Consider the following 21,700-nt stretch of genomic DNA (forward strand, 5'->3'; position numbering starts at 1 on the left):
AGAGTAGGGTGAGGTCGACAAGCTTCATGATACCCTGGGAGTACTTCTTGAGTTGTTGTTGATGGTGGAGCCAAGCACCTCAATGATGGCAAAGGAGGTGATGTTGTCGGAGCCGGCGAGCTCAATGGCACGACACTTGCGTCGCATCTTCCGCTCGATGAGGGCGAAAACGTCTAGGTCGTTGTCAGCCTCAGCAAGCGGTGTCAACCTCTACAACATGAATCCACTACGATGGCAAATGAGACCAGGAGGTAGGGTTGGCCCTGCAGTGGAGGCAGTATAGAGGAAAAGGGTTGGCGAGTGGTGCCATTGTTGCACCGGGGGAGGGGGCATGGTAACTAGGGTTACAAACGGGTGGGGCGCGCAATAATGTGCTCATATTTTTTAAAATCATCGTCTACTCTTTATTGCATAATGTTTTGAGGGATGGGTAAATATGCTCATGGCTTTGTGCAGGATGGACTTTTGGGCCTCTGGACTTTGCTTCAATCTTATGTTACCGGAGAGGCGCCGTCACTACTTCTGGGCTAAAAATAGAAGTCTAAGCATGCCTTACATTATCTTTCAAGGCACAAAAGAGGCCCTAACCTAGCAATGGAGACAACCCCCACCCGTCCTGGTATGGAAATTTTGAGCCAGTCTCAGGCCGGGTCATTAGGTAAACCCTACTTGGTGCTGCATGCGCCCATTATAGGGCATTTTGCTAACGGGCGCCTGCAGCGCTCCCGCGCTGGGCCGGCCCATCTAGAGTTTTTAGCTTCTGTGTGCTCTTATCATGATTCAAACCAGCGACCTCCCTTCTCTAGTTAGGCTCATCTAACCACCACGCCACCTAGCGTGAACGGTTAAGATTTAACCTTTTCTTCTTTCATTTTCCTTTTCTGTTTTTCTTTTCCTTTTTTTCTTTTTTTTCGTTTCCCCTTTCCCTTTTTTGTTTTCCTTTTCCTTTTTTGTTTTTTCTTCTTCCTGGTTCGATGAATTGTTTGCAAATACGTGAAATTTTTCTTGATTTGATGAACTTTTTATGGACGATGAACTTTTTTTTTTAAAATTGTGCACTTTTTTCAAAAATTCATGAACTTTTTTCAAGTCCAATGAACTTTTTTTTTATCAAAATCCACGATTTTTTTTCAAATTCGATGAAACTTTTCTCAGTTTTGATCAACCTTTTTGAAATTCAATGATTTTTTAAAAAAGATTGATGAACTTTTTAAAAACTTGATAAAACTTTTTAAATTTTGATGAACCTTTTCAAATTCAATTAAAACAAATTCAAATTTTATGACATTTCTTTAAATATTCGATTAAAAAAATTCAAATTTGATGAAATTTCTCCAAATAATATTTTTCAAATTTGCGAACTTAGTTCGAAATTTCATGTTTTTCTAATTTGTGAACTCTTTTTGGAATACATGAACTTCTTTTGATTTCATGAACTTTTTTTTGAATAGACGAAATTATTTTGAAACCTGAGAACTTTCAAATGTTGTTCACTTTTTTCAAAAAAATAACATTTTTCAAAAATGTATTCAAAAAATTCGAAAATCTAAGCTATAAAGTAAATCGTACAATATTTTGTGCAATAGATAGCGTGGCTGCCATCGTTCTTAAATAATACGCCATGAATTTAGTCACTATAGCTCATAAGGTCCAATGGTTAGGCGTGTGTACTAGTGTAGGGGTGAGAGTTTGATTCCTAGTAGTGCCTTTTTCTAGTATTTTTTGCGCTATAAAAAAGAATTCAATTCGTGTCGCCTCGCATTCGTGGGCTGGCCCATGAGGGATTTCTGTGAGCGCCAGTTGCCGTTCGTGGCGCCGAAGGCGCTAACTAGGGGTTCCCGGGTCATCAAGTTGGGTTTCCTTTGCTTGGGTTTAATTATTACCATTAAAATTTAAAACCTGTGGTTGTATGATTAGAGGGACAGTGGCATCCCTAGCCCATCAGAATTTAAGTCTTGGTGCTTGCATTATTTCTGAATTTATTTCAAAATTTTCGGCGATGCGCTGTCAATGAGAGGAGATGTTCCCATGGACGACGAGACGCCTACGATGACTTCGTAAATCTCAAGATAATATGCCGGCTCAGTCTCTTGAAGGTGCTTATAGGGGTAAGGTGTGTGTGTACGTTCATAGGGATGAGTGTATGCACGTATGTATGAGCGCTTGCGTCTGCACTATGTTCAAAAAAAGAAAGTTCAATTCCTAAGCAACAATTTATCAAATAATATGTTGGTTATAGTATAACACAAAAACAATACAAACTAAATTTATGTTTGGAAACCTTTTATTATGGTTCTAATTGGTTCCGGACAACAAACAAACTATATTTTACAGAAAAATTCTTACAGTCGAATCTTTGGACATAGACGGTCTTATATTCCTGGCGGATGAGCAAACAAAAATGATTTATTTTTAATTTTTTTGAGGAAAAAACATTTTTTTAGATGTGTATGAAAAGATGGAAACTCTTTTTGATTAGTTTGAATTGCTTACCACATATGTGTGAGGACTGCATTAGTGAAGAACAAGTATAAATAAAGCACACAAATTAATCCCATGTCCAGGAATGAGCCCAAAGCCCACTAGGCAATTTGGTCCAGCTTTCATCAGACCCAAAGGCCGTTTCATAATTCATAATAGATGAAAAAAGCAGACCCGAAGGCCTGAAAGTGCCCTTCATATCATGAGCTCACATGCTTTTTTTTTTTTGATAAAAGGGAGCTCTCCTCTCCGATTTTCATTAATAGAAATCACCAAGTCTTACAACTAGCAGAAAATAAAAGCAAAGAAACTAAGCTGTCTCCCCCTGGTCCCTGTCAGCACTGCATTGAGGTAGGAGGGAAGCCATCCCTTGCCCTGCCCATAGGTCCTCAAAAAGTGCAGAGCTTCCCAAGGGGGAGACCTAAGGCCTGGGCTCAAAACCGGTCCCAGCACCAGCATTACATAGTTTAAAAAGTCTTTAGAACAGCAACTAAACAGCGATAACGGAAACAGTCTCAACACACTAGTCTTCTCTGAAGGACAAAGACAAAAGCAGAAAAAACAGTGGGAAGGCTTGAGGCAGTAGAGTTCTTCGCAGTGTCACCGAATCCAGAAGACCCTTGAAGCTTTTCACCCCATGATCCTTCTAGTCGCCAGTCGCCACCCATGAGCTGCTCGAAACACTTCTTCAGCCACCACACCAATCTGCTTTAGTCCAGCCTCCATCATTTTATTTCTTACGGGGTTTTTCTGCAAGAGATTCCAATCATGTAAGTTTTTAAGTAACAAGTTGACAGGCACACAGGGATCATTTACCATGTTATTATCAAAAATCACACAGTTTCTCAATTTCCAAATAGTCCAACAAATAGCAGAAATACCTATCCAAACTAAACCCCTTTCCTCTTTTCCAAAAGTTTTAGCCCAGCCCCTCATCACCAGATCCAAATCGTCTGGTATATCTTTGAGATTGAAAGCACATTTCAAAATAATCCACAGAAGCCTAGCTACCGAACAGGTTAAAAACAGATGATTGATGTTTTCTTTTCTTCCACAGAATGGACATTTATCATCTCCTTTCCAGCCCCTGTGTAACAAGTTATCTTTAGTGAGGATGCTTTTTCTAAGAGCTAACCACATGAACACCTTAACTCTAGGTGGTATTTTAATCTTCCACATATATAAGTGTGGGTATTTGATCCCATTTTCTATCAAATGTCTATAGAAGGATTTCATTGTGTAAATCCCTTTTTTTGTCAGAGTCCACTTCATCTTATCCTTTTCATCTGTTAACACCACCGAATTGGCAGCCTCTTTTATATGTTCCCACAACTCTCTCGAATCCCCCATTAGTGTTCATAGATGAGCTCACATGCTCCTCTATGAACAATAAAATTGAAATAATTAGAAAACAAATCCAGAAGTTTATGCTTTCGTATGAAAACAACCATTACTTAGGTTTATTCCTGCGTGCAAATTTTCGTGATGAAATCATATTTGTGAAGGCCTACAAAAAGAACTAAATCTGCACTCCAAAATACTTTCAAAAAATAGTCTTTTTGGAACATCATTTTTTTTGCCCAGAGCATCATGAATATTTTCATTCAAGGAAATTTGCATGTATGATACATTCAATAATGTTTGTTTCCATAAATTTCTGTTTTTTTCTTTCAATTTTACTGTTTACGAGGGTCGGACCCTTCCCCGGGCCTGCTCAAGAGGGAGCTACGTGCATCGGGCTGCCCTTTTTAACTGTTTACGAGGGTCCATTTGAGCTCGGAAGCAGCTATATCGTCAGATTATATCGTTATAGATGGCTTGTAGAGCCTTATGATCCGACAACAGTTCCTATACACATTCCTGATGATCAATAAAGCTTAGCGAGTTGTTCTAAAAAAAATCTGGTTATATTGTCGAGGAATGCATCACACTTTTTTAAAATCCAGAAGCTGGTCATACAAGTCATAACTGAGTACACACTTACTCTCCATCATCTCTTCAATGTATTAACTGTAGCTCCCCGCAAAAGAAAAAAGAAGAGTAAGGGGGTGTTTGTTTTCAGGGACTTTTTTGTGTAGGGACTAAAAAAAGGCTCGACTTTTTGGGACTTTTTAGGGACTAAACTAGGCATTTTGGACTAAATGAAGAAGACTCTCAAGGAGAGTCTTTTTGGGACTTTTCCAACAATGCTCCTCCATGCATCTATTGGTCCGCCACCCCATGGTGTTGTTTGATTGTTATTTTTCTATATACTAGGGGCAACATGGTCATTTAATAACTTCTAGGAAGGAACTAGGGACTTTTTAGTCTCTGGAAACAAACAGGAAGGGGTTTTTTAGGGACTAGGGACTTTTCAGTTGGGACTAGAAAAAGTCCTAGACTAGAGAACCAAACACCACCTAAGAACTGTAGCCATAAAATCTAAAGGCTTCGCTATAACACACCAATTAGTACTTCTCACAGGCATAAATGCCTGGCTATCCACTAAGCTCTGCCGATCACCTTCAAATGTGAAATAGACAAAGGGCAGATGGAAGAACTAATTACTCAACGTGAAATCAAATTATGGCAGAGAAGACATGAGCCAATGTCAATTCTGCTATTTAAGGTGCATATCCAGTTCATTGATGCTGATGTTATAGCATGGAAGAAGGTCACTGTCATTGAGGTGGTCACTAGTCTGATCAACGACATCACCCAATAAGGGCCCTCAAGACAGCAACTAGAATCAATGGAGTGCTTTTTCAATGCAGGACATATGGAAAATGTTGAACATCAATCAGTTAGAAATACAAACAGTAATGAGTACTGCCATTAAACCTGGATACACATGGTGTCCTGACCATAAAAAAGGCAAGGCAAATATTACACTAAATGATCATTTATAAGATCCTTAAAAACCTTTCAACCCTGCAGGCTTGTTCCTCCTTTATTGGGATCTATTGAATACCATCGTATTTGAATACTAACAGAGCCGGTCTGATTGATCGTGATGTCCTTTATTAGGCACCACGGCACGTCTGCATTAGTGAGGTGAAGGGTAGCAGGAGCAGCACCAGTACACCACTAGCAGCCGCATTCAGTGGTTCAGTCGATCGAGTTGGTTACTGTACAGAACACCGAGTCACCTCGCCTGTAGCTAGGGTTTAGTACTCGTCAGTACTTCAGTGGTTGCACAAACACGTAGTGGTACTTGGTACGTAGTACGCGCGCGGCCGTGCATGCATTCACGCAGGATCGGATTCAAAAATGTTACGGCTCATCCATCGGACGTTGCCCGGGCAGTCTAAGCCGCAATGATTTTGCGAGGCCGTGCATGCATCTCATTAAGAACAGGGGAGGCGACTGTGTCTCTCTTCCGACTTCCCCCCTTTCATTTCGTCGCTGAAACCTGCAGGGGATCTGGCGGACGACTTGAATTACTTACATTGAAGCCTACCATATCATATGGATGTGGTGTAAATGCACGCCATTTACGAAGATCAAATGCACATTTATTTGCGGGGAGAAGTTATTTCTGGCTCATCATCGAGCGTCGTCATCGCACAACAAGCTACTGGGTCTGGGAGAGTGGGCGTTGCTTGATCCTCTGAGTGCAAGACAAGCTTCCTCTGTTTTCTCTTCTTGTTCTCTTTTTACAGGGAAGTGGAGGAGGGAGGAAAGAGACAGGAAGGGGAGGTCTAGGTGGAGGTCCGGAGGTGGAAGGATGTCATGTTGTTCTTTCATGCAAAGCCTGAATGAGGTGGATGCCATGTGGTAAAACACCAGCCACGTCGAAACATGTCGAACGACTAAACTGTTTCAAAAATAGTGATCTAAACCGTGTTATATTTTCTTACTGGCGAACGTTCGTCAAGGTGGGTGGCATTTCTGAACGTTTTAGGTGACACTTTTAGTTGTGAGGGGATGACAATTTCTTTAGAGCAACCTGATTGTTTCTTCAGAGAAAGCATTTTTTATTTTAAAACTGTCATCGTTTGATCTTTTCTCACAACTAAAACTGCTATCTTCCAAAAAAAGAAAAGAAAAACTAAAACTACTATCAAATGGCGTGCGCTTGCCATCCCTCTCCCAGCTGACGTTCGCCGTAACATTACGGTAGAAATAAAAGTTTTCCTGTAGGAGTAGTTCAAGTCCGGCTTGCAAGGCCATGTTTATTTGTTCCTATGTGTCGGGGGCGATTCACACATAATCAATGCAAACGTTTGATTGGAAAAGGCCGGGACAGGAGATTTTTCCGGCCGTGCTGCGAAACGACCGTGTGATGCACGGTTTCCGTAGGAACCATCATGTATGTATTTATTCGATGTTTTTGGTTGGTATATGTATCAGCGGACACGAACTCAATCTACTGTTGCGATGCTTAAAGAGTGTCACTGTGACGGGCGACGCCTCGTTTGATGGTGGTTGGGTGCTATCGCTGACACACGGCATGGCATGTTCTTCCCCATTGACAGCGACACAGCTATAGCTCCAGTTTGAAGCTGATAGATTGGCGCCTCTGTCCCGGCAGTGACTAGTATGCGCTCCTTCCTTGGTGTGATGTGTGACAAGTTTTAACATTTTTTAATACATGGTCAATATTTTCTATACACATTTACATTTTTCAAATACATGTTTAACATTTTTAATACTTGATCAATATTTTCTGTACACATTTAAGATTCTAAATACATGATCAATGTTTTTCAAACAAATGTTTAGCATTTTTTAGTACATGGTTAACATTTTTTATACATCTAAATTTTTTCAAATACAAGTTTATCATTTTTTATACTTGTTTTTAAAAAATCAAATGCTTGATTAACATTTTTAAAATACATGATCAATGTTTTTTATTTTTTTTGTATACACGATAATTTTTTTTCTATACACATTTAACATTTTTCAAATGCTTGGTCAATATTTTTTCAATATTTTTGTAGTATATGTATATATTTATATATATGGAATATTTTAAAGTATAATCAGAAATAAAAAATAAAGCAACAAACGAAAATAGAAAACATAAAAATAAACAGAGAAAAAAACAAAATGTGGCCTCCGGCGCGCCTAGGCCGGCCCACCTGGCTCTCCCCTTCAGCGAGAGTTCCGTAGGTCTCGCTAGAAGCGAGACATGGGGGCGCCCTATACAGACCGCATTGACGAAGAATATGAAAGCGGAAGTGCAAGATCTTCATCTACTAATCTATGCAAACTTGGCAATAGGGGAACTTCTCCCATCCCTCGAGGACTAGAACCTAACTGCAGTTTTCGACAAACTAGGTGATTTTCCTAAGCGTTGCTGAGGGATTTGAAAGATCAATTCCGGACAAAGTTTGTGTGAATGAAATAACCTAAATGAAAAGCTATTATTTTCGGAAGTAGTTGTATGTGAACAGAAAATATGCATGTACACTGGACTATTGGAGATGGAACTGTGATATAGATGTGCTACATAATAATTTTAGAGAATGATGACATGGCTCATTTGATGATGTGGAGGGCTGCATGTTGAGAGAATTAGAGCTAGTGGGATAACTAAGAGTATGCATGTACTCTGGACCATTGGAGATGGAATAATTAAATTTAAGTATGCATGTGCTACAAAATAGTTTTAGTGAATGATGACGTGGCTCATTTGATGATGTGGAAAGCTGCATGTTGAGAGAATTAGACTTGGTGGGATAATGGAGAGTATGCATGTACTCTGGACCATTGGAGATGGAACAATTAAAGTGAAGTATGCATGTGCTACAAAATAGTTTTAGTGGATGATGATGTGGCACATTTGGTGATGTGGTGGGATGCATGTTGAGAGAATATGAGTTAGTGGGGATCAACTATTTAATTATTATAGTTTTTGAAGATTAATTTTGGATAATTTTGTCTGGACGAGATGACCTAAATCAAAAGCTATTATTTTTTAAAGTAATTGTGTCTGAACACAAAGTATGCATGCACGTTGGACTATTGGAGACATAACAATTACATTGGGATGTGCATGCGCTACAAAATAATTTTAGTGAATGATGACGTACGTCATTTGATGATGTGAAGGGCTGCATGTTGAGAGATTTAGAATTAGTGGGATAACAAAAAGTTTGCATGTGCGCTGGACTATTGGAGATGAAACAATTAAATTGAAGTATGCATGTGCTACAAAATAGTTTTAGTGGATGATGACATGACATGTTTGATGATGTGGAAAACTTCATGTTGAGAGAATTAGAGATAGTGGGGATCAACTATTAGGTAACATACATTTCCCTTCCATTTTCTAGTTCTGCTGCTTAGATTCAGGTGTCATTCTCCTCAACTAAAAATTCAAATAGTTTTTCATACATATTTTGGTTGATAATGAATTTTACTAATCTTACCATCACATCAAGCTGATAGATCTGCACAATAGTTTACCTCTCGGGCTTTGCATATGAAGATGCAAGATGTCAGCGCACAACATACACATAAAATATAAAATAGTAAGGTGGGGGAAGCTAATAGCCTGATACGAAAAAGTGAAAGCCTAAGTAGAGCAAGCTAACACGTTATTTTTCTATATTGACATGTCCAAATTAAAGTCTAGAAATTAGAGAATCTCCAATGATATATCTTGCATGTTACTAAGCGTGTGCCACCATTGTCATCCTTTCTTTGAGCAGTATTGTTCATCGCTGAGGCCATTCATCCCTTGCCAATTATCATTTGTCCAGGACTATATGGGTCCTAACCAAGCTGGGAAAGCTTATGATAGGAGAGACACCTTTACTGTTTAATATGCCATTCCATTGAGGCCCCCTTTGTTTGGGCTACAGATTTTTGAGAATCGCTTTGGATGTGGATTTTTAGAATCAACTGCAGCTACTTATTCTTTGGAGGTGGCAAAGATGGAGCTCGAGCGCCTACCGTGGATCTGGTGGTGAGCCAGTCTTCAAAGGAGGCGATGCAAATGGAGCTCGGGCGCTAGGCGGAGGATGTTGGCCGGAGGTAGGTGACGGGCCGAGGCATGTGTATCCGTCCTTTGGGCACCAGCGGGAGTGGGCGCACCGTCCTTATCGTTCTTTTCCCGTGAGTCTCCCACGCTGTGTATTTCGACTCGTCCAGAAACTATGAGAAGAAGGACTACACCCACATAATAGATATTCTGGATGATGCTCTCCACGGCTTCAACATGAGGGGTGGCCACATCGAGATCAGGGAACAAAGGAAGAGTAAGCGGGTTTCTCGCATAAAACTACCTTTTGCTGCATCCATCAACTGACAGCAAGCAAGAATGATGGATTCTACCTCCTCCATCTCATGATGGAGTTCAAAAGGGGTCACCAACAGCTTCACATGACAACCAGAAACTATGATCATATCCGCAAATATGCAGAATCCTTAGGAGAAGAACCGGATTATAAACTCATAGATGAATTCTTTCGCATCCAGAAGGACATTGCAACGATCATCATGAAAGAAGTCGCCGAAGATAAGGCGATGTTCCACCACGATCCTATATCGCGAGCTGACGTCCGAACTCGCATAGGCCTACAACGTTTGGACCTGACGCCGTTCATGAAGCTAGGGTGCATCCTCCAAGATCTGGATGGATGGAACTTCCAGTGATTGAGGATGCCGATGATGATGTGTCGGTTGAACTTGTACTTTTTGTAGCGATGAAACTTTGTGATGTCAATGGTCGCTACTGAACTTGCATAGAGCTAGTTTTTTATTTTGGATAAAATGACATGCGTACGTACATCTAATTAATTAGTTTAGGTACGATGAACCTACTTTGATTAATTATGTTTACAATATGTTGCATCTATTTGCTAACTCTTTCTTTTCGTGTTGCTCAAGTATATCATGTTGCATATTATTGTTGAATTCGCTTGATGAAGATGCATCTCTAACAGGTGCATTGATCCTTGATGGCGAAGAAGTGCTATGCTGTGTACATAGGGAGGGTTCCATGACTGTATGACTAATGGCCCGAGTGCCAGGCCCAAGTGGAGCGGTTCTTGGGCGGCAACCATAAAGGGTTCGATAGCAGACAAGAAGCAGAAGCTAGTTACTTGAGGTTCATGCTAGCACGAGAGAGGAATCGAAACCGCCGCCTCATGTACTGCATAATTCCGCTCTTACTCATAATGATAGCTCTTCTCTTCTATATCATTGTTTAGATGGATGACGATGCAGTTGCATGTATTCGAGACATGTCATAACTTGTATTGCTATTTCGAGATGATGACGAGAGACGTCATTTGTGTTGGATGATGATTATGATGATGACATGATTTGATGAGACTATTTGTATGTGTATGATATGATTAGATTTGTATGTGTATGATATTACGAGACTATTGTGTGTATTATATGATATAGACTATTGAATAAAACCTGTACAAATACAGAGGAAATATGCTCCAGAAAAAAATCAGAAAAAATTACAGTAGTGCGGGGTATGCATGTAGCAGCAGCGAGGCGTTACCAGCAGCACACTGTAAATAGCAGCGCTGCAGCTTTTAGAGTGGCGTCAGGCTCGTCAGCAAGGCTGTTTTTGGCACGCCATAGCTAGGCTTTTCTGCACTAGTGAAAACACGCTAATGGTACATATGGATAGCAGTAGCACGGCCCCCCCGCGCTACTGCTAAAACTTAGCTGTAGCGTCGTAGTAGTAGCGCGGGTACACTACAAAAAAAGACACATCCGTGACATTTTGGGCCAAATGAAATTTTTTCCTGTCATACATATGACACTTCTATGACGATAATTGTGACAAAATACGGTATCATCATAGATGTGGTGGGCTCCTACTTCTATGACAAAAAATCATGACAGAAAATGGGCTTTTCGTCCTGGGCGGGCCGGAGACGCAGCTGCATGACATTCTTTGGGCCGTCCATGACAGAAAAAACCGTGGTAGAAGCAAGGGCGAGGAAAATTTCGGGGAGTTCCCGGTTACGGTGGGAGGTCGGGGGCCGAGCGATGCGCGTTTCTCTCGTACACATACGCGCGTGTGTGCGAGGCGTTGGCTCTAACTGAACCCGAGCGAGGCGTTGGACTCTAACTGGACCCGAGCCATTGCACTGCACGCTACGCGTTACTGAACCCGAGCGATCGATCGATGACTGTTAACTGAATCCGATCGAGCGATTCCTTCGCTACTGCTGCTAACTGAAGCCGATCGATTGGATGAACAGTGAGCGTTGCGGGGGGGGGGGGGGGTTGGATGAACAGTGAGCGGTGGCGTTGCCTCTGGATGAATAGGACTCCGTGGTGTGGAGGGCTGGATGAACAGTAGACGGTGGAGGGGTGCCCGTGGAGGGGTGGTTGAACAGGACCCCGTGGTGTGGAGGGATGGATGAACAGTAGACGGTGGAGGGGTGGTTGAACAGTAGCCGGTGGAGTAGCGCGCGGTGGAGGCTGGATGAACAGGAGCCCGTGGAGGCTGGAGGAGGTCGACGGTAGCCCGTGGAGGCTGGAGGAGGTCGACGGTGGAGATGAACAATATCCCGTGGAGTCCCGTTTTGCGGTACGCCACACCCCTCCGATGAATAGGACCCCCATTTCGACCGTAGGAGGTCCGTTTCATCCGTTTTGCGGTACGCCACACCCCTCGCGATCAACAGGACCCCCGTTTCGACCGCAGGAGGTCCGTTTCGTCTGTTTTGCGATACGCCACACCCCTCCCGATCAACAGGACCCCCATTTCAACCGTAGGAGGTCCATTTCCTCCGTTTTGCGGTACGCCACACCCTCCCGATCAACAGGACCCCCGTTTCGACCGTAGGAGGTCCGTTTCCTCCATTTTGCGGTACGCCACACTCCTCCCGATCAACAGGACCCCCATTTCGACCGTAGAAGGTCCGTTTCCTCCGTTTTGCGGTACGCCACACCCCTCCCCATGAACACGGCGCATTCCGTTGCCTCCCCATGAACACGAGCATTCCATTGCCTCCCCATGAACACGACGACGACGCTGTTTCTCCGTTCCGACCCAGCCATGTACACGAGCCCTCGCCGTACGTATGCGCGAGTAGGCGTTCGAGACCTTGCCCGTATGTATGTATGTATGTGGCCGTATTTTATTTCTTGCACCCTGGCCGCTGTACGTGTGCGCCTCTACTACGACACGTGCGCGCCTCTACATCGACCAGTATATATGTACGTACACGTTCGCGACCAGAATGACAACGCTACGTACGCTTCGACCAGGTGGGTCCCGACTGTCAGGCACTTCCTTGCCTGCGAATATGTAGCTAGTGGGTCCCAGCAGTCAGGGGGGCGAATTGTTTTGGTTTTTTTGCCCGAACGCACTTCCTTGCGTGCGAAGATGTAGCTGGTGGGTCCCAGCAGTCAGGGGGACGAATCGTTTTTTTGCCCGGACGCACTTCCTTGCGTGCGAAGGTGTAGCTGGTGGGTCCCAACAGTCAGGGGAAAACGTTTTTTTCACGAAATACGGTGGCCCGTCCGGTGGGTCCCTGCTGTTAGGTGGAGAAATCATTATTTTCCGCGTAATAAGGAGGCACTTCCTTGCTGCCATTGTGGACCCAGCTGTCAGCCTCTCCACGTACAGTCCACGTCTGATGGAAGTCGTTCCTTGACCACGTTCACCACGCCGCGCCAAGAGCACCAAGGCGGTGGACGACGGCGAGGCCTAGGAAGGGGACGACGCGGAGCCGGTGAAGACGCGACAGTGGATGCCCACGCGGAGAGGAGTATGATGGTTCACTCGTTCGCCTGCGGTGTGAGGCTGCCGTCGTCGCAGGGCCTGGCCAGCGGTGGGAATAGTAGGGGGCGGTGAGGCCTCCGCGGCAGCACAGCCGGCCATGGGAGGCAGGAGCAGGCGACACGACTGGCGCTGCTTTGGGCGGCTGGAGCAAGAAGACCAGAGGTTGAAGAAGCACTACGGCCGTTGGATGGACATCGTACGGTCACTGGAGCTAGAATCGTTCATATTGACTAAGTTGACAAAGCCCTCCGTCCCCATCAACTTAGTAGGCCCACAAGTCAGCCTCCCACCAAGGTGGGTCCCAGCTAGCAGGGGAGTATTCATTTTTTGTGCGTAATAAGGAGGCACTTCCGGTGGGTCCGAGTTGACAGCGGGGAGAACATTTTTTTCTTGAAATACGGTGGCCCGTCCGGTGGGTCCCAGCAGTCAGGGGGGCAATGTTTTTTTTTGCGAAATAAGGTGGCCTATCCGGTGGGTCCCCGCTATCAGGTGGAGGAATAATTATTTTGCGCGTAATAAGGAGGCACTTCCTTGCGACCGCCGTGGACCCAGCTGTTAGCCTCTCCACGTATAGTACTCTTCCGATGGAAGTCGGTCATTGACCACGTTGACCACGCCGCGCCGAGAGCACCAGGGCGGTGGACGACGGCAAGGCCTAGGAAGGGGACGACGCGGAGCCGGGGAAGACGCAGCAGTGGAAGCCCGCGCGGAGAGGAGTACGAGGGTTCACTGGTTCGGCTGCGGTGTGAGGTTGCCGTCGCCGCAGAATAACAGAGGGTGTGGGTGAGTGGAGGGATGGCCTGGCCAGCGGTGGGAGTAGTATGGGGGCAGTGAGGCCTCCGCGACAGCACAGCCGGCCACGGGAGGCAGGAGCAGGCGGCACGACTGGCGCTGCTTTGGGAGGCTGGGCCAAGAAGACCAGAGGTTGAAGAAGCACTATGTCTGTTGGATGGACATCGTATGGTCATTGAAACTAGAATCGTTTATATTGACTAAGTTGACAAAGCCTTTGGTACGCTCCAACTTAGTAGGCCCACAGGTCAGTCTCCGAAACGGTGCGCCCCAGATGTCAGGGGGAGGAATCATTTTTTGGGCGACCGAAGCTAAGAATATCCGAGATTGAAGAAGAAGCACGATATCCGTTGGATAGACATCCAACGGCCACTGCTGCTAGAACCGTGTGTTGACTATAATAAGATGACAAAGCCTTGCATACGCGTCAACTTATTTTTTTAGGGGACGCGTCACTTAGTAGGCCCACAAGTGTGTGGTAGAGAACTTATAGCCCATTTGCGTTTTGTAAGAATGTACATCCCATTTTTGAATTCTAAAGGAATTTACAACAGCCCATTTACAGTTTGTTAAAAATACAACCCATTTTCTAGCTAGGACAACGATTAATAATTTCAACCAACCGTTGAAGACATAATTCAATAAAATTTCCCACATTTTGATGGGATCCGAAATATTTTTATCCCGAAATTTCTAGTCAGATTAAATATAAATTTGTATTACGTAAAAATCCAACGAAACATTGCACGCGCAATAATGAAAATTTAAGATTTTCAAAATCCATAAATAATATTTTATAAACTAATTTCGTGTTTGGTGCATTTTTTTTATAGTTACTGCCCAGTTTTTATAATTACATCCCATTTATTATTTTTTAAAGCCCATTTTCCTGTTAAGCCTAATGCATCCCTCCTAGGAAAGATTTGCAGCCCAGCGGGGCGGAGAATAACAAGTTGACCTTGCCTGGGTATTCCTCAAAAAAACGTATAGCCGGGCTAGCCATTTTCATCTTGAAAAAATTAGTATCTGGGCTGGATATCTGGCTTGGGCTAGACGGGCCACAACCCGCCCAGTTAATACCCTGCTCTCCTCTGAACAACAACGAAATCATCGCCAAGAAAAACTCTGCAGTGCTCACGCCTCAAAAACACAAATACTGCTCGAGCTGCTTGGTCCCAGCTGTCGGCCGCACCTTGTGCAATTCTCTCATTTATATTGACTACATAGGTGACAATGGTGTGGGACCGTGATGTCAGGAAACCAGGAGAAAGCAAAAAAAATAGTTGTACATAATAAAGAGGCACTTGCGTACGTACGGCTATGGCCCTAGTGGGTCCCTAGTGTCATCTAGTCAAAATAAAGTCATCTCCTGAATCCTCATGTTCGTTGACGATGTTAACAATGCTCGGCGCCACGGCGAGCGCAACAACTCGAAGGAAAACGGAGAGGGCCTCGCGGGCCCTACGGATGGTCTGATACAGCGCCCGCTGATCATTTAGGAAGCCAGGATTATCGGACACCTATGAGCACCTTCATGAAACTGAGACGGCATGAAACGGTAAGGCCGCGCTTGGGAGCTCTGGTTTATTTCAAACCTGTATTAACATACAAGTGTAATTTACTCGTCATCGGAAACAACGCGTAAAATACAGGCGTAATGAAACCGAGGGCCCGAAGTCTGTAAGTAAAACCGGCGGGTTACGCGTGTAATTTGAGAGACCAGTGTATATTTTACGAGCACTGCTATATGGATGACATTATCAGACGATACATGCACGACGTGCGTATCATGCCATCCATGGGCAAGGCTGAAACAACAGCTAACGGCTGGATTAGCAATCGTTCGAGTGTCATTCAGCGTTTTTATCGTGTGTGAAGTACTTCCGATATTTTACTAGTCGAAATCGACCAACCAAGCGCCTTCGCCCGAGACCATCTGCTTTAATTTACAAGCATCAGTTTTACAAGCGGTTTTGGTTGGAAAACGACAATCCAATCACGGCCTAATATCATGAGTTGGTCGGAAGATCATATGGTTTCACGTCTAACCTACCCGACTTGTCATATAGGCTATGAATGAAACATCAGACGATGAACTTCTTAAGCATAGAAACAACAGAAGAGGATGATCTTCTTAACAAGCAAATCACTGGCATTAGATCGACATGCAAAACAATACGAAGCATTATTCTCAGGAGGCACGGTGAATAGCTTGTGATGCCGCATGCCACAACATTCCAAGCTCAGCTTTGCAATCAAACACAAGGCCTGGCATTACATAGACAATATTCAGAACAAACTCTTAACACAGGAATATCTCAACAAAGTAACTATTTACTTCTAAACTGAACACAGGAATAGGAAAAAACACTCGACGCTGCTCACAGCAAGGGTGTCCCACTCAAAAATATCAAATGCATGTCTTCTGGCTAACATCAATGAGCAAATTTTGACAAGGTTTTCCAATTCCAATATATTAAACTAACGTCTTCTTGCTAACATCAATGATTAAACTTTGACAAGCTTTTCCCATTCAAAATATGTAATGCCTATGATCGTGGAGTCCTATCATAGCTTCTTGTACTTGTTTGGGCACTTTTTGCCCAGGGCACTCCACGTGTTGTTAAATTGCCAATGGTCTCTATAGACTAGTCATGTCACCGATGTCTGATAATACTCTATAAAGCTTCTCGGTCATTCCTTCTGTAATGTAGCGCAAACAGTGACTGCTTCTTTCTGCAAAGTGGAACGACCAACTGGACCCAGTAATGCAACAGTTTGCCTTACACATTTGCTCCTTTTGTGTAGTTCAACTAAAATCGAAGTCGGAATAAAACCGAGCTTTAATTTTGATATCCCTGTAAGCAACAATAGGTATAAGGGAAACAATTACTGAGAAATAACAGTTGATGACTTGTACTCCCAGAAGAAAAGCATCTACTGATCTACTTTATCTTAATGAGAAACAAAGCAGGAGAGTAGCAATTCTCCATCAGTGTGATTCATTCATATTGACTGAGACATTATCTTAACAATGCCTTGTTTCAACATGTATAAAGAACGACAAAGCAGAAAAGTACCATTCCTAAAACAATGCAACTGATTCATTTTAACAGAGACATTATCTTAACAATACCTTGGTTAAACATGTAGAAAGAACTACAAAACAGGATAGTACCATTCCTAACAAGTGTTGCAGTTTTGAACTAAGATTTAGTAGTTAATTAATTCTGAGAGTGGCATTGCTTAATTTTACCAGTGGCATTAGATTAACGAAAAGCATAAACAGTTCCAGGGGAGAGTGGGTGCAACAACAGTATGTGCTTCCATCTACTTATAAAGGGGGTGATGGAGAGTTTGTTGTAACAAAGCAACAAGCATCATGTCTGGGTTGGTCCCATTTTTGTTCACTACTTAATGGGAAAAGACAACAATACAATAGCTTCAATTAAACATTTATTTAAAATAGTACTAATACAAGTAGCACAACATCTCAAAGCACACTGCACAATCATGTGGATGAAGGCCTGTACTGACCTTTCATGAGACGGACAAGATAAAATACGAATCTGCCAACACGAATAGGAAATCCAATCTTGTTTTGTGCAGTTGCACTGAAATCAAGCAAAGTGTTTCGCGTAGCGAAGCAAATTGTTGCAATAGCAACAAGTTGAATAGATACCCCTGTTTAAATAGAGGCAAAAAAGGAATCAATTACTGGCTAATAAAGGAGGATGAAACATGCGGCCACAAAAATGGTAATCCCGCCAATCCCTAACAAGTGTTGCAGTTTTGAAATAAGATTCAGTAATTAATTCTGAGAGTGGCATCAATTACTGGCTTATAAAGGGGGTGATGCTGAATTTGTTGTAACAAAGCACCAAGCATCATGTCTGGGTTGGTCCCATTTTTGTTCACTACTTAATGGGAAAAGACAATAATACAATAGCTTCAATTCAACATTTATTTAAAACAACACCAAAACAAGTAGCACAACATCTCAAAGCACACTACACATCATGTGGTTGAGACCAAGATTTGAAACAACTCGCCACGAAGACAGGAAACAAATCTCGATCTCCTTTTGTGTAGTTCCACCAAAAGTAAGCAAAGTCACCGGTGTGACATTCAAGTTGAACTGCACAAAACACTCTTAAAACATAAGTGTTTCAAGTAGCGAAGCAAAATGTCGCAACAGCAACAAGTTGAATCGATACCCCTGTTTTAACAGAGGCAAAAAAGGAAACAATTACTTGCCGATAAAGGAGGATGAAACAAACGGTGACAGAAAGAAGCATCTAACTTATCTTGGATGGAAAACAAAGTAGGACAGTAGCATTTCTAAAATGGTTGCATTGGTTCATATTAACAGAGACATTCTCTTGAAACAACATTCATTAAAAAATGTAATTTACTTTTAACAGTGGCATTGCTTCAATTTTCCGGCGGCATTCTTAGATTAACAATAGCAAAATAGCTGTATGGGACATGCCAGCACCATGTGCGTCCACACGTATAAATGGGTGATGCAGAGTATGTAGCCAAGCAACATATATGCGCTGGTCCCATATTTGTTCTCTTTGAACCTTCTTCCTATGTGAGGGCAGCAAATCTAGTCCTGCACAAACTACCGACCCCCCAGTTTCTTTCCCTTTTCAACAAAGAGATCGGTTCCTTACAGATGTGTGTACTGGGTTACCCCCTTTTTCCCTTTTCGACCTACAAAGCGGCGGGATAGCCAGTCTATACTACTTTCCGCCCCTCCTTTCCTCATTGAACCACGTCCTAGATTCTTGCTCCAGCCCACCGCACCCTTCTTTCCTCTTTGAACCAAGACCTAGATTCGATTACAGATTGAAAAAGATCCACATGCAGCTAGAGCAACGGCGGTTTCAAAGAAACTTATACCTTAGAGTCGTCGGGATGTGGCAAGGCGTGTGGCGGGAGGCCGAATCTGCCCACACTACGTACGATAGCGAGGAAGAAGGGGTCGGTGGCCCTCCCGCACAGGCGCTGGGTGAAAGAGAACAGCGCAGCCAACAATGGATTGCCTCCCTCGCCGAAGGTGATAGAGTGAACGCTGCACCTCCACCCCTTCCCGGTGCGGCGGGATACAGACGCCTCCTTCACCAGCTGTGAGGGGAGAGAGAGAGACAAGAGGCCAACGCAGTCTTGTTTAGATCTGGTGAAGAGAGGGTGAGAGATTGTGAATATAGCAAACCCTAGCAAATGAACGCTGAGCCTCCACCGTGTAACATATATGTAGTGCGGCGAGCGTGTGGAGAGTGCAAACCCTAGCGAACAAGCGCTGAGGCTCCCGCTTATATATATACTACTGTAGTACGGACTGAGCTCTGGTGCCTTCACTGCACCTGCTTTTCGCTGTATGACAGGTGAGCCAGCCACATTTTGGGCCCACCTGTCATGAATCCAAAGGCAGGTGCACTAAGTCAATGAAGCTGCGTCCATATAGTACTCTCGTGCATACGACTAATATATAGTGGAGTGGTTTTCTTATTATCTCCATAACAATCGTTTTAAATTGTGTAAGTACGAAACGAAACTCTTTATTTAATGTACAAACTGATTTTCTAACGTACCAAGAAAGAAAACTCGATCAAAAACACGCCCCCGCTTCCAGGTCGTGAGAGTCGTCGCGCACACACACATAGACATAGACATGCATATCCGTGTTTACGTAAAATTCCGTTTCCATCTCCATCTCCAATCATACTTGTCCAACTGGCACATTATTTACGTTGTTAATTATATACGCAGCAATATTAACATACAACATCTCTTGTTTGCGCAAGTCCGGACCGCTGCCGTGGCCGGTCCTGACCAACCCGAACCCTCTTCATCACCCGCGCGTGCTTCCCGCCCGAAATGGTCAGTGCCACATTCATGCCCGGCCAGAGCAGACGCGACCTCTCACTGGCGGCGGCATTGAAGCGACGCGCCGGCCGATAGAGCGTCGCCCGCGCCGCTTTCGGGTGCATGCGGCTGCTCCGCGTTCAAAGGTCGCAATAGCCGGCTACAACATGCATGTAAAAAGTTCTTGGAAGTTCGTGCTACAGCTAGCTGTCCTCCCCCAACTCGTCAATCTCTTCCAGTAGTGCTAGTACTCCATGGCGCGATCCATCGACAAGCAGGCGGGAAAGTTATCGTATACTCAGTTTGCGGTGAGTGGCATGCCGAGCGACCGTGTGGGGTCGAGCCATGGAGGAGGGTGAGACACGAACACGACATACGTGATTTAAACGTTGGTTTTGCTCGATGGCGCGATCCAACGAAACAAAACGTTGGTTTCTCTCCGTTTCCATTTTTTCTCCAGAAAAACGGAAACTTTCACTCCATTTTCATTCCTATTCCAAGGTTGCCCCGTTACAACATTCCATCAAATACAAAGAAAAACTAACACACATGCTTATGCATCTCAATGATTCACAGATCATAGCCAATATTTACTTCACAACTAAAGAAAAAAGTTGTGAGAGCGTGTATGAAAGAAAAACTACTGATGGGGTCACTACGACTTAAACCCTAAACCCTAAACATGATTTAAGTTCTTGGCCAGGTAGAACCTGTCGAAGGAAATATGGCTGGCACCCTCGGATCATACGATGCTTTTGTGCAGTTCCACTAAAATCGACCTGAGCATCCCTGATGGCAAAGATATTGAAGAAGTGTGATTAGAATAATAGTACTGGCACTAGTTCATGAGACATAAGCTCATCACAAGTAGAAGCCGGTAGAAGTAGAGAAAGATCGACATGCAGATGGAGCTACTGCAGTGGAGCAAGCCGGCTCCAAAAGGAAGATGGACTACCTGGGACGTCGGGCTGTAGCTAGAAGGGCGGTTGGGACGCGACATCGGCCCATACCGCGGTGACCCCCAATTGGGATGCACCGACTGTGGGTTTTCTCCCTCACCGATGTCGACCGCGTCTACGCAGAACATTGTTCCCTTCCCCCAGCTGCGGGATCAGGCCCGTCGTTCCATGCTTGTGAAGAGAGCAACCTAAGCAAGCAGGCTTGTAGCTTAGGCTCCTGCTAGTGTATATATAGTGGTTTTCCTTTTCTCTCCATATCAACCATTTTATATTGCGTACGTGTCATTCAAGAGTGAAATGATGGTTGCTTCTTTCGACTAACTTACTGTGTGATTTGACTGCTCCTTAGTGGCCCCTACACGTACTCCCCCTACGTGTATGCAACAGTCACACGTACACATGGACGCAAAAACGCACGCGACGCCCTAATGCATGCATGTCCGAGCACACAACGGAACACACACGGTCACGCTCAAGTGCTCAACCTACACGTGCATGCACACACATACTCAGTCAGGGTGAGCTAGTGACCGTATAAACACCGGAAAATATATATATTGAGTGCAATGAGCATATTATGAAGTCCACTGACCGTATTTTTACAAATATACAGTGACAAACAATGTATTTATCTCGTTTGAAATTAAGCCATATTAACCGGAGAGGAGGCAGTATGGACTAGCATTACTTTGTTGTGTCCCGTCAACTTGCCGAACAAGGAGAAGGTTACATTACGGGAGAAGCTTGCGCACGGTGGCTCGCAGGACAAGGAGAAACTTTTGACTAATGCAAGCTCTCCCTCGCTCAGGCGTGGACATGTTGGAAATATGCCCTAGAGGCAATAATAAATTGGTTATTATTATATTTCCTTGTTCATGATAATCGTTTATTATCCATG

This window comes from Triticum urartu, chromosome 7A (genome assembly GCF_056163025.1).
Source record: "Triticum urartu cultivar PI428250 chromosome 7A, HENAU_Tu73, whole genome shotgun sequence".
NCBI lineage: Eukaryota > Viridiplantae > Streptophyta > Magnoliopsida > Poales > Poaceae > Triticum > Triticum urartu.